The 12,265-nt window shown below is 48.3% G+C and overlaps 1 long non-coding RNA gene across 1 annotated transcript; it reads right to left on the bottom strand.

Moving 5' to 3' along the window:
- Positions 1-5,031: 5,031 nt before the first annotated feature.
- On the bottom strand, positions 5,032-11,621 carry LOC132082761 (uncharacterized). The gene is made up of 4 exons (XR_009419855.1): positions 11,562-11,621; positions 11,308-11,399; positions 5,626-5,736; positions 5,032-5,494 (listed from the first exon to the last, which is right to left on the bottom strand). It is a non-coding gene; the product is annotated as an uncharacterized LOC132082761 (long non-coding RNA).
- Between the last annotated feature and the right edge of the window lie 644 nt (positions 11,622-12,265).

Below are 12,265 nucleotides of genomic sequence, written 5' to 3'. Positions count from 1 at the left end.
CCTCTGCTCCGTGCATCTGGCCCTGTGCTAAGCCCCGTCACCCCTGCCATGCTTAGCAGGCAGGAGACAAAGCATGCCGCCAGGTGAAAGCGGATTTCTGGACAAAACATTTGTATTTTCTTCTTAGTGGTCTGCATGAAAAGACACATCACAGAGACGGACAGAGCCCTGATGTGCATGAGAATTTCTGTCTATGTGGAGTGCTCGACAGCACACACATAGATGGGTTTTCGTGGTGTTGATGGGTGTATTAAATGAAACAGTTCCATACTGGCACCAGCTCTGTTTTCTGGAGGGACAATTTGTTGTATGAATTTAAGGACCTGTTAAATTAACCAAGACCCAGTAGATGAAGTATAAATTAAGCATTCTTGCGTCCCCTCCTGTTGTCTGTCTCTGTAAAGGCACCAGTGATCTCACAGAGCAGAGTGCTCCATTAGAGCTTGTGCCTCAGTGAGGCAAGAGGACAAGAGCGCTGGGCAATCCGGGTTGGAAGATAATTGTGTTCCTGTCTCCAACGCTCAGCAGTGTTATCAAAATCCTGGGTAATGAGCTGTTCCCCGAGTGACCGGTGTGGAGAGCGTTACAGCTCAGTCTCTGGTGCCCCAAAGGGCTCAGCGAGGAGGATTCTGTCAGCTTGCAGCAGCACTGGGTAAAGCCATAAAGCCCAGCCCTGGCCGGTGGGCGAGCCCCTCGGCTGTGAGTTAGGAACACAAGCATGGGGCTGGGGAGGAGAGAGCAGTGCAGGGCTCTCATCCTGAATCCTAATGACAGCACCCTAAATACCAGTGTCTTTAGTTATTTCCTGGTTTAATAAAGCAGAACCAGGCAGCTGATGATTTTTATTTTAATTCAAGCAGAAAGCCTTTCCCCGTGCCTGAATTAATGCCAGCCCAGAGGCCAGCTGCACAGATGCCAGAGTGCTGGTTTGTTTATCCGGACACAAAGCCTCCATGGACTGGGTGTGGATGATTAGTGACTGCAAATCTTCATGTTGAAAAATCTGCTGTGGATTTTCCTGTTGTCTCCATAAGTCTGTGAGTCGAGGAGCAGAGCAGACAGCGCTCCTGCCCATGATGGGCGCTGAGCTGAGCACTGTCCCAGCGGTGTGAGCAGGGATGTACAAACCTCCTCCCTGCTGCTGATGACAGGCAGTAAGGGCGGCAGATGCTGGTGCTGCTGGGACAGCCGGATGTGACTGACTGTTTGCTCTCCAGGGCTGGAGCAGGTGCAGCTGTGTCACCGAGGGAACGCTGCAGTTACAGGTTGCAGCATGCAGCAATTGGGAACAGCCCTGCAGAGACCTGCTCTGCCTGGGGACAGCCCGGGGTTCCCCAAAGGGTCATTGGAAGCCCCTTTCCACTTCTCAGTCTAAAATACCCTGATTGTGTGTCCTTCCACAAAAAAAGACAGCTGGGGAGGAGCAGGGCTGCCTTAAACCTGGAGGCTTCAAGCGCCCCAAGTTTTTTTAATGTATTTTAAAATACTCTGTCATCTTAATGATGTTTTGATATGTCCCACTAAATTACCTTTGCAAACCCTCCACTAAAATTTGGCCTAAAAAGATGGAAATCAATTCCTGGATAGTGAAATTTGCCCGGTGCTCTTCTTTTAAGCAGTTAAATGACTGAGTAATAGATCCATAAATGAACATCTTATTAGCCTAATCCTGAATGGAAGAATACACAAATCAGCCATTTGCTTAGTGGATATCACTTAAGCTTGCCATCCATCTTAGTCAAAGGAGGTGCCGAGTTTAATTTATCAGTGACTGGCCAAGAACTCCCAGAGAGGGAAGGGGGGAACAGCAGTCTCAAACTGGTGCTCTCCTGCTGTAGATTAGCGTGCCTGTTGTTTAATTGCGCCACACTGAAATGCAGGGATTCCTTCAGCTGTGAGTTGTCCTGCTGCCATGGGAGGAGTGGTAGGGTAAGCAGGAACATCCAGTTGTCAAAGCATTGGGCTTGGGCTGTGAGAGCAGCCAGGAAAGATGATCAAGCCCTGTTTGAGCAGGGTGAGCACAATGGTGAGTTCTTCAGGTGGCAGAGCAGTGGGACGGGAGCTGCTACAGGTGCTGAGACCCAGCACTCCTTCACCACCTCCTAAGGAGCTCCCCTGGACTCTGTGGTGTCCTTGACAAGCCTGAAGCTGAACAAGAGACTTGTGCTCTCTTTAAAAATGACTGATTGAGATATCATTTGGGTGCAAAATTTGTCATCAGTATTCATGTCCTCAGTCTCAGATAGCTTTTATTGAGCCAAATTTGAAATGATCGGAAATCAGAGAGTGGCAGGTTTTGAGCCAAGGCTTAGGAGGTCAGGCTGGACTTTGCAGAGGTCTCTGCCTGAAAGGGCTGGAGCCTGGTTATGCAGAGGATTTGTGAGTTTCTGTGTTTGTATTAAGCTGCGTGCTTAATAAAAGAAGTAGTTGCACAAAAGGGATGGGACAACCACCTTTGCTGAGTGTTGGTAGCTCTGCGTAAATAAGTGTGCAGTTGTTCTCCAGAATCAGTATTTCGTATCTCTGGTTGCAGTAAGCCCAGAACTGTGGCATTAAGTACGTCATTGTCCCGTGACTACAGAGCCAGTCTGCAGCCTCCCTGCACCTTCCAGACCCACACATTCCTTAGCCTGAACACACTGTAAGCGTTGGAAGCTCGGGACACCAGGATGTGCCCGTTCCCCAAACTCATGGCATTCCACAGGGACACTAAGGAAAGCAGAGCTCTGGTGCGGTTTTAAAAATACCTCTGAAGTTGGGCAGAGCTTGTTGGGTTTGTTGCCTGGTTAAAACCCAAGAGGAACCTGACAGCTGTGCTTTGAGGAAGAAAGCACCTACTCATGTGTGCAGTCTGCTGCTCCCCAACAGCCAGAGTGGTTTAAGCTGTTGAAAACAGGATGAAATCCTGCCTTGGGCTGCGGTGCTGGGAGCAGAGCCGCAGTGAGCCCGGGCCCCAGCGCCGCTGGGCTTCCCTCCGTCCTCCTGTGGGTTTATACAGATATAACTCAAATCATAACACAGCTCCTTAATGTTGCTAACTGTGTGATTTAGGCTTTTGATCAGCAGAATAGAGTGATCCCGAACACTTTTAATGAACTATATATTTATCTGGGGAGTCGTACCGCTTTCATCCTCCACACAGCTAATAACCATAGCTCAAAAGAGCCCGCTGGCTCTGCATCTCATTTTCAATCCGTGCCTTTTTAAAGAAGATAATCATGGAAAGAAAAATGCAGGAGTTTGGGGAAATGGCTGTGCTGTGTCCATTAGTGGGAGGGGTGGGCAGGAGGCGGTGAGAGCTGGCTGGATGCTCTGCAAGCCCCACGTGGGTCTCGGCAGCCTCAGGACAGGAAGGGAAGGCGGAGGGGGAGCGTGGGGGCTGCAGGTGATGGTGTGTGACACTCCAGCTGTTCCTGGTCTGTGTGAGCCGTGGAGGCCATCAGCAGGAGAAGCAACACGGAACCAGAGGCAGCTCGTTTCCACGTCCAAATGGTGCACAGGAGCCACCCAAGCTCCATCCTCCCCCTGCTTTCAATACCACAGTTTTCTTTGGACTTTTTCTTTCTCACTGGAAGAATTTTTAGTGCAACTTAGAAGCTGTTCAAGCTAGGCCAAGAGTTTAAACCATAATACCAGAATCACAAAGAAACATGGAATTACTCTCATCATTCTTTTCATTCTAATACATTGTTGTGCCTAAACCCTCTATGGAGTCAGGGTAGTGTTTTGCCTGCATTTGTAACAGAGACATGACCTCCTGGCTGCCCCACAGGCAGAGTGGGCTGAAATTCCTCCCTGTCCTGAGCAGCCCTGTCCCAGCAATGTGGCACAGGTGGCTGCTGGCCGCTGGCCTCCTGCAGCCCCTCTAGTCTTTCAGAATGGAGCAGGAGGCCCAGAGGTAGGGCAGGCAATTGCTGCCTCAAGACCATGGCACAGAATGCTTCCGGTCTTTATGTATTAAGCTTATTTGAACAATGTGTTTTGTTCATAAATCACTGGTGACAGAAAATGTACAACCATGTATATCGCATGCTACAGAGGGTGATAAACAGGAGGTCTTAAGTATCTGAGGAAATTTCATTCGTCTGGCTGGTCTGGTATTCAGGACCATTTAAAAATTGTTTTTTGCCAGTAAGAGCTGCAGAGAAATTACTATCAATCTAAAGTATCTGGGGCCTGAGCTCAGGCTGGGGTTAGTGGCTATTTTGCATTATATTGACCTGGTGAAATGCCAGTTGGTTTTTCTAAAATAAAAATAGCAATAGCCAATAATTAATGTTCCCATAGTTAATTAAATTGGTCCAGCTGGTAAAGTGAAGCCATACACTCTGGGCTCAGAGATTTGCTGCTGTGGGTCACGTCCACATGCATGCCTCTAAGGGCTGTGTGAGTGCACAGGTCATGAGTGTGGTGCCCTGCTCAACCCTTCCCACAGCAGCTCCAGTAACACCAGTGACATCCCCAAAACCACCCTGGGGACTTGCTGCTTGCCCTTTCTCGAGCAGGCTGGAGCAGCTGAGCGCCACTGACCTCTCCTCCTCCTGTGCCAAGTCATCACTCATCTGTGGGTTTATTAGCTGTTTATGAACATGCTCTAATGTTTTAGGGAACAAAGCTGACCTTGGCTGTGTGCAATTACCCCGGCTCAGAGCTGTGTGACAGTGCAGAGGGATATGTGCACCTCAGGGACATGTCCCCTCCCCGCGGGGGCAGGAGGTCTTGACCAAAAGAGATGGATGAAATAATGACATTAAGTTTACTGGGATGTTGCCAATAGTACAGAAGCAGCTCAGCAGTTTCCTTAAAGCCCCTGTTTAGTGCAGTGGGACAATTTCTGTTCTGGCAACGGTCTGGCGCCACTGAATTACAGTTTGGCCCATTTGTGTTCGGGTTTTTGCTTTAAATCTGTTGTGTTTATTTTCTTCTTATTAGGGCCATGTTCTTGTAAGAATGGGACTTCACAGAGCCACTACAAGGCATTTGGTTCATCAGTTTTTAATTAAATTTGAATTGAAGATTCTTTTTCCTCTAGGCTAATTTTCAAGTGACAAACAAAATCCCCTTAAGTGCCTTTTCTTTTCTGCCATAAACTAGTAAAGATGCTGTCAAATTCCCTCAGAAACCCAGCTTCTCCAGCCCCAGAAGAGTGCAGATTATTGTTCTATTAGAAACAGATCAGATCAGTTCTTTAGGTAAACAGGTGAAATAAAACCAGTGCCAGACCCCTCAGTGCTTGTGCCAGGTGACATCACTGGACCCCTTGAATGGGCATCGCTCACCAGGACCATCCTCTCTAACCTCTTTCCTGTGATTAACTTCAATTAGAGAGAACAGGCTTGATTAGACTGCGAGAGTAACTTCTCAGAAAGCCACTCACTATTCTTGCTGGGGCAAGGGAAGAGTGCAGGGCTTAGTGAAGGAATAACCTCTGCAGAATTAACTTCCTGCTCTTTTCAAATGAATTTTCAGGCCTCTGAGCACTGCCATGTGGATCCTGTAAAAGATAAAAAGGTTGATTTGGAAAAAAAATCGTGTGTGGTACCTCCTGTACCTCCTACCCACTGATGCTCAATGTTACAGCATTGATGCATCTGGTACGGTTGTGTTGAAATTGCTGATAATTACCTCCATCTCACTGCGTTTCAGTTCTCGATAACAATGTGCAACAGCTCCGTGTCATTTCCTTTCTTCCCTGTACACACCAATCTGCTGGATTCATCTTTCCAGAAGTACAAGCTGAGGATGATAAGGATAATTGATGATTCCCTTCTGGACCGGGTCATTATTAATAGCTGTGCTCACTTAGGCTGTCAGCTAATCTCTGCTGCAGAGGGTTTATCTTGGTGTGCTCGCTGTGCTCCCCACTGGCGGGGGAAACGTGCTGTGCAGAAATTACATTCCTTCTTAAGCTCCTGTTCTGGTATTCAAATTTGAAATTTTTGCTTCAGCCGGACAAAGCCAAACTCTCAAACTCATCCCACCAGCATGGTTGGAGCTACTGGCAGTTTCCAGGTTAGCTTCTATGGCTTGAGTAACCCATGCTCCCAGGGTATCCCAGTACCTCTAGTCCTTGGTGTGACATCCTTCCCAGAGTGCTGGGAGGCAGGACAGTGCACCTGCACTGCTGCCAGTGGGGTGTGCCCTCAGTGGGCAGGGCTGCAGCTCAAAGCTGCAATGCTCAGCATCCCCCCGAGCGCAGCGCTGCGGTGCAGGAGCTGCTTTGGGGCAGGAGGAGAACGCTGCCTGGGGAGGCAGGACCTCAATGGCAGTGAAACAAGCAGTTGCCCTTGAAATATCAATGGGTTAATACTGTTCCCCAGTGATATCTGTTCTTTGGCTTCTGCTAAAATGAAACTGGTTGAGATTTTCCTTTCTTTTAATCTGAACGGTTAAAGGAAAAAATTCTTTGTAGGGATTGTTTTGGAGAATTTAAACAAGTGGCATTTTTGCATGCTGAATGTTGATATTTTGTCATAGGTCTTCATATTTCATCCATTAAAAAGAGTTCCCAAACCCTCCACTGTGGCTAGCTTTGTGCCAGGTGATGCTTTGGTCCTTGAACCAGTTGTAGCAACTGGAGCAGAACCTGGGTCCCTGGGGTGGGCTGCACCCACAGAGGAACCTTGAATTGTGTTCATGGCTGAGGGGCAGCAGTTCCAGATTTTTCACCACCTGCCATGATAAATCTCCTTCCCTCCCTCCCCTTGCACCTTCAAGAAGTTGTTCCTTTTATTTGCGAAGTAGAAAAGTGATTTTTAAAAGGTGAAAGAGTATTTCTGAGTTTGATAGCATGATTAGCTGGGCTCAGAATATTGTTATGGCTTATCTTGCTCTTCTGTGATAACTCAGAAAAACAATAAATGTCTTCTTACAGCAGACTGACATTCAGTATTGAAATTGGTCTCCTAATCTTTATGTGATTGCTTTCTCTGTGATAGAAATATTGCCTCTTGTAGGGTATTTATTGTCTAGTTCTTTCCAAAGTATTGACTTTATGTAACCGTTTGATATACATCAAATCCCTCAGAGATTTAATAAACTCTTCTGGTCAGTCTTCTGTTGTAAACACATTGAGATTTATGGTCATCTTAGTGGAAAGCCCTTTTTCGCTGAAATTCTCTGCTTCCAGATATCAAAAGATACGAATGGGAGCATAGATCAATGCGGGGATCTGCGCTCGCAGCTGTTGCACGCTGCTCAGGAGCTGTTGGTGGCTGGAGCGAAGTGTGTGTGTCGGTGATGGAGCAGCTGCCAGGGCTGGGCTAGGGGCACCAGGACTCTCCTGTGCTCGCCGGGGCTGTGGCTGCAGGGCCCGGAGAGCCAGCTGGGCTCATCTGTCCCCGACACAGCTTGCCTCCAGGAGCATTCCTGGAGGAATGGAAATATCTGCTGTTACTCAATTATGCATAAAGTCAATGTATTGGTGCTGTGCTGCAGCACCTGGAATTGAGAGAAATGGAAAACTGGGAAAAGAAACATACAAGCCTCATGAGCAGCCACATGTGTGTCATTTCCTTGCCAGGTTCCTCGTGCTTTCCCACCCTCTGACTTCTTGGAGCTATTAGTTCTTATTCTGAAACCAGACCATATGAAACTTTAAAAGTGTCCTTTGCTTTGGGATTGGAGAGGGGAGGAACACACTTGTTTTTAGGAAGAAACTTTTCTCCATACAGGAATCAGCTTTCCAGGGACAGCCTGCAAGAAATCCAGCCGAGCTCTTCAAATTCACTCATTAAATGCAAATACTCTCTTTTTCATCTTACATTAACCTCCCTTTAATGGTGTGAAAATGTCTTTTCATTTCACAGCTCAGCATTAAAAGACTATATAGTGAGAGGTTTCTGAAGTGTTATAAATCAATAGCAGCTAGAGAGCGGAGCAGGTTCCTGCTTTGCTTGCAGTGGGGAGGAGCTGCTGTTCCTATAATGTCTAAATCAATCCCCTTAGGCTGGCAGTGCATCCAAACCCTGCCCCTACCAGCCGCTGGAAGTCTGGCTCTAGAAAGGAAGTTCTGGATTGAGGCTTTCCTCTTATTTTGGTGAGATGAATTTCAGTTTCCCCTCTGATGGTGCAATTTAATGGGCAAATGCCGTTTGCAGACGCCTCTCCACAGGCTTTGCATTTCCTGTTGTGGTGGTGGTGGTGGTGTTCCTGCCCTTCAGCTCTTCTCCCGGGCAAGAGTGAGAGGCAGCAGTGAAGATAAAATGTTTTTCCTCACCTGCCTGTTACAGAAGGTGCCTGTCTTGCTTCTCTGGCTGCTTCATGACTTGGGGACAGGTAATTAGTTGGGGCGGTGGTGAAACCTCAGATAAATGGTGTGATTCCATGGCTTCTCTGCTGATGGGAACACTTAATGGGAAACTTACTGGGAATGATAAAGTGATGTATTTAAACAAGCTAAAAAGAGAATCTGGGTGATGTTTTGAGGCAGCATGACAACCACAGCTCTCTGGCAGCTGACTATTTCCACTCTGCAAACCTAAACCTAGAACTGCGGGCTGGTGTGCACATCACTGTGCCCAGGGCTGGACCTGGTCCTTGTCCTTGTCCCTCATTTGTGTGTGGTGGTGAACCAGGCTGGAATCTCCCTCAGCGGAAATATTGGGAACAACTCCCGGGGTGCTGCCAGCCACCCAGTTTGCTCCTTGGCACATCAGGTTGTTGCCATTGGAGCAGCAAGCAGAGCATTCATGTGGAGCTGAAACCTTGCAGTGTTATTTCATCTCCATTATTTTTCCCTCCTGATCTATTGAGATATAACCACTTTCAAAGACAGGGACAGATTATGGTCACGGAGATGGCTTAGCTGGGACACAGCTAGTCATTTTTCCTTGCTGATATTTTATTAATATATGTTATTAACCTTGATTCTCCTTCCCCACGGTGCTTTATCATCTGAACTAATTAATTCTTCTTGCAAGATGTACAGGGAAGGGATGGGCATGTAAAGGAGATGCATCTCCAGGTGGCCACAGTGGTACCTGCAGTGAGGGGTGATGCCAGCTGAGGGGGAGACCTGGCACACAGCAAACAGAACCTGGATGCATGCACCTGTAGATAGGCTGAACTTGTCCCTTTTAGCTGGCACAAACACTGAGGGAGATGATACCTAAGGAATAACATTTCTGCTTTTTGATGAACATGAGATAGCCACGAAGAATAAAGAGTTTCTTTGGTTGGTGGCTCGCAGCCAGCGCAGTGTCAGGGTGTGCAGCACTGACCTGGCCCCCCAGATCCCCCTGCTCTCCCCAGGCTGCTGTGGGTGATGCTCAGCCCCAGCCCAGCCATGAGGGCCCGGCAGGATGGAACAGGGCTGTGGCACAGGGTCCCCTCTCTCTGCCCCTCACTCCACCGTGTGCCAGGGCTCCAGCCCCAGGAGCTCACCAGCAACTCTGTGCTCCCAACAGCTGCTATTAACACCATTCCTCCTTTTCTTTCAATGACCCCCACCCTCCTTTCTTGTTTCGCTCTTTCCTTCTCTCCCACCTCCCTGCTCCAGGGCTGACATTTGCTATAGCAGTGCATTGGTTGAGAAGCATTGGAAGTCTGAACGAAACTGGGTGCCTGCTATAGCCTGGCAGAGTAAATGTAATCCTGTTAGCAAGATGAAAATACCATATGCCAGGGAGAGATGGAAGGAGATCAGAAAGGATGACTGTGCTTGCAGAGGGCAAAAGAAAATACGTACACAAATTCATTCAAAACAAAATAAAAATTGACTGGATTTGTAAACAATCTTAATGTCCCGAAAATGGCTCATCTGATTCATCCTACCCAGAGATCTCATTGCACTGAGTGACCTCTGTGTTCCCAGCCTGGGTTTATGCTCTTTATCTGCAGGGTCCCTGGTGCTGGTGAGAAATGGCACTTCCAAAACGATGCATTTGCTCCTGAGCCACTGCAGGGCTGTGGAACGGAGGGGAGTCCTGTGTCCCACGGTCTGAGGGGCTGTTTGTCCATTCTCCCTGGGAAATTCAGAACCTCCAAATGCTGAAGGGGAGAGGAGGTTCCAGGGAGATCTTCCCGCAGCTTTTGAAGCTACTTTATATTCAGCAACAAAGTCTTCACTCGGATGAGCCAGTGCTGTCAGATCTGCCCACGGTGTCCGAGCATGCAGCGCAGCGAGGGCTGGAGCCAGGCACTGCCCTGGGCTGGGGACACTGGGGACACTGGGGACACTGGGGACACTGGGGACAGTGGCCATCCCCTCCTAGGGCCCGTGGGCACCCACGTGCTGCCACAGGCCGGTGTGGCTGGGGAGAGGGAGTGGGAGCATATTGTCCTTGATGCCAGGAGAGATCTGAAATCCAAATGTTGTTTCAGGGAGAGCATCTCTGAGAGCAGCCTACAGCGTTTTACAGACATTTGAGTGTTCTTCCCTTTGAACTAAGCTGCAATTTGTCTTTGTAGATGTCTCTAATACATTAATACAAATGGTGTAGTAGTGGAAATGCATTATAATACTGCACAGTGTTGCTCTTAGTAATTCTCCTCCTTCAGCAAGCGAACACTTCCTCGCTCATTTGTATTCATTGTTTTGATGCTTAACTTGAAAAATGTATATTATACAACAGGCTGAAACCCATGACGAATAAAAGGAAAGAACCCAAGGGGATAATAAGCATCTCAGCACTGCTGTGATGTCTCCTGCTGCTAACATTAAAGCAACCCAAGGCATCACTGCTGTGTGCAGAGGACAGGGAGTTCCATGGAGTTCCATCTCGCCATGGGGATGGGGACCCTGCTAGCAGGGACCCAGGGAGCACCAGCAGGGCCAGCACTGCAGGGCTGGTCCCTCCTGTCCCGCTGTCCCTGCAGCTGGGTCACAGCCCTGCAGCCCCCGTGCTCTCAGCACAGACTGCTGCCTCCTGGGCAGCCGTGCAGCTCGTGCTGGGCTTGTCCCGCGCAGCAGCACCTGTGCCCCGGTGCCCCTCAGCCTGGCTGCCTGCTCTGGGTGACCTCAGACTCTCCATGCAGTCTCTGATGTGTGAGGGGAGGTTTGGGTTATTCCGTACATTGTTATCTCCAGTAACCTCGTCCGCATCTTGCCCGGTAATTCAGACCATAGAATCCTGGATTTAGTTTTGGGGGTTTACTGTCATGGATTTTTACCCTGCGAGTGTACCTGTAAAGCCATTGATATTCAAATAACTTCACTAAATAAGCAACTGTGCCAGAGTAGTTATTTATTACTATTTATGATGAGACTTACCTAACTGATTTCTCCAACACATTTCTCCAGAGGAAATTAGATACATTGCTTAGTTAAAGCTGTGCCAAGGAGGAAATGTTTCTATAAATACTTACCAACTCATCTGGAGAGATGATAAGTGCTGGTGTGTCCTTCACAATGTCACGTTAGTTGCTGAGTCTGGTTTAAAATTCAGTTGTTTATGTTCCTGGGAGAAAAAAACCCCAATGGTTCTAAAGTGAGGAACAAAGTATATGCAAAAAATCAGTCCTGAACTCTGAAACCTTGAATCTAAGGGCTTTTTTTTCTTTTCTATTAGATTGAGTAGGGAATAAATTGCCAGCCAGGCTAACATAGTGTGCTTGCTTACCTGGCACTGGAGGACAAAGTGACACAGGGTGGCAGCCAGGGTGTGTGTGCCACAGTGCAGTGGTGGAGCAGTGTCTGTGCCCAGCCCTGGCATGCCCTGTGCCCTGTGCCCTGTGTCCCGCTCAGCAGGAGGAGGCACCGTCCTGCCCACGACTGCAGCGCCCTGACAACAGCTGAGTACGAAATTGCACTTCAATTACACTGCAAATTGTTACGAGAAAGGAAGTTTAGTTGTGAATCAGGCTGAGGCACTGTATGAAATGCATTCAGATAAGAAAAAGAGTTACCTAAATCTCAGATTTTGCCAGTTACAAAATCTCTTGTGGTTGTCTGCAGGCCTGGGAAATGGAAACAGACAGCAAATAATGAAAAACATTCCTATAGGCTTCTACCTATGGATTGCAGGAGGGATGCAGGGAAATTGCATCCTGGTTTACATGAAATAATGCACAAAGAACTGGAATGGATGAGTGAGATTGGGGTCCACCCTCAGCATTCCTCCATAAGCACACAGAAGCTCTCATTTCCAGTGCCAGCCCTTGCTCAAGGTGACTCTTCAGTTCTGCTGCTGCTTCAGCCACAGAGGTGACCAGGGGCCCCCAGTGAGTTTTTTGTGATAACTGACCATTCAGAAATAGCTGTGGGTGCCAGCAGCTCCCCAGTGCCCGCGGGGGATGCTGGTGCCCCTGCACGTCCCCTTGTTCC

This window comes from Ammospiza nelsoni, chromosome 21, assembly GCF_027579445.1.
Source record: "Ammospiza nelsoni isolate bAmmNel1 chromosome 21, bAmmNel1.pri, whole genome shotgun sequence".
NCBI classification, from domain to species: Eukaryota; Metazoa; Chordata; class Aves; order Passeriformes; family Passerellidae; genus Ammospiza; species Ammospiza nelsoni.
Note: the sequence above shows the minus strand (reverse complement) of the source record. Positions and strands in the feature narration are given on the sequence as shown.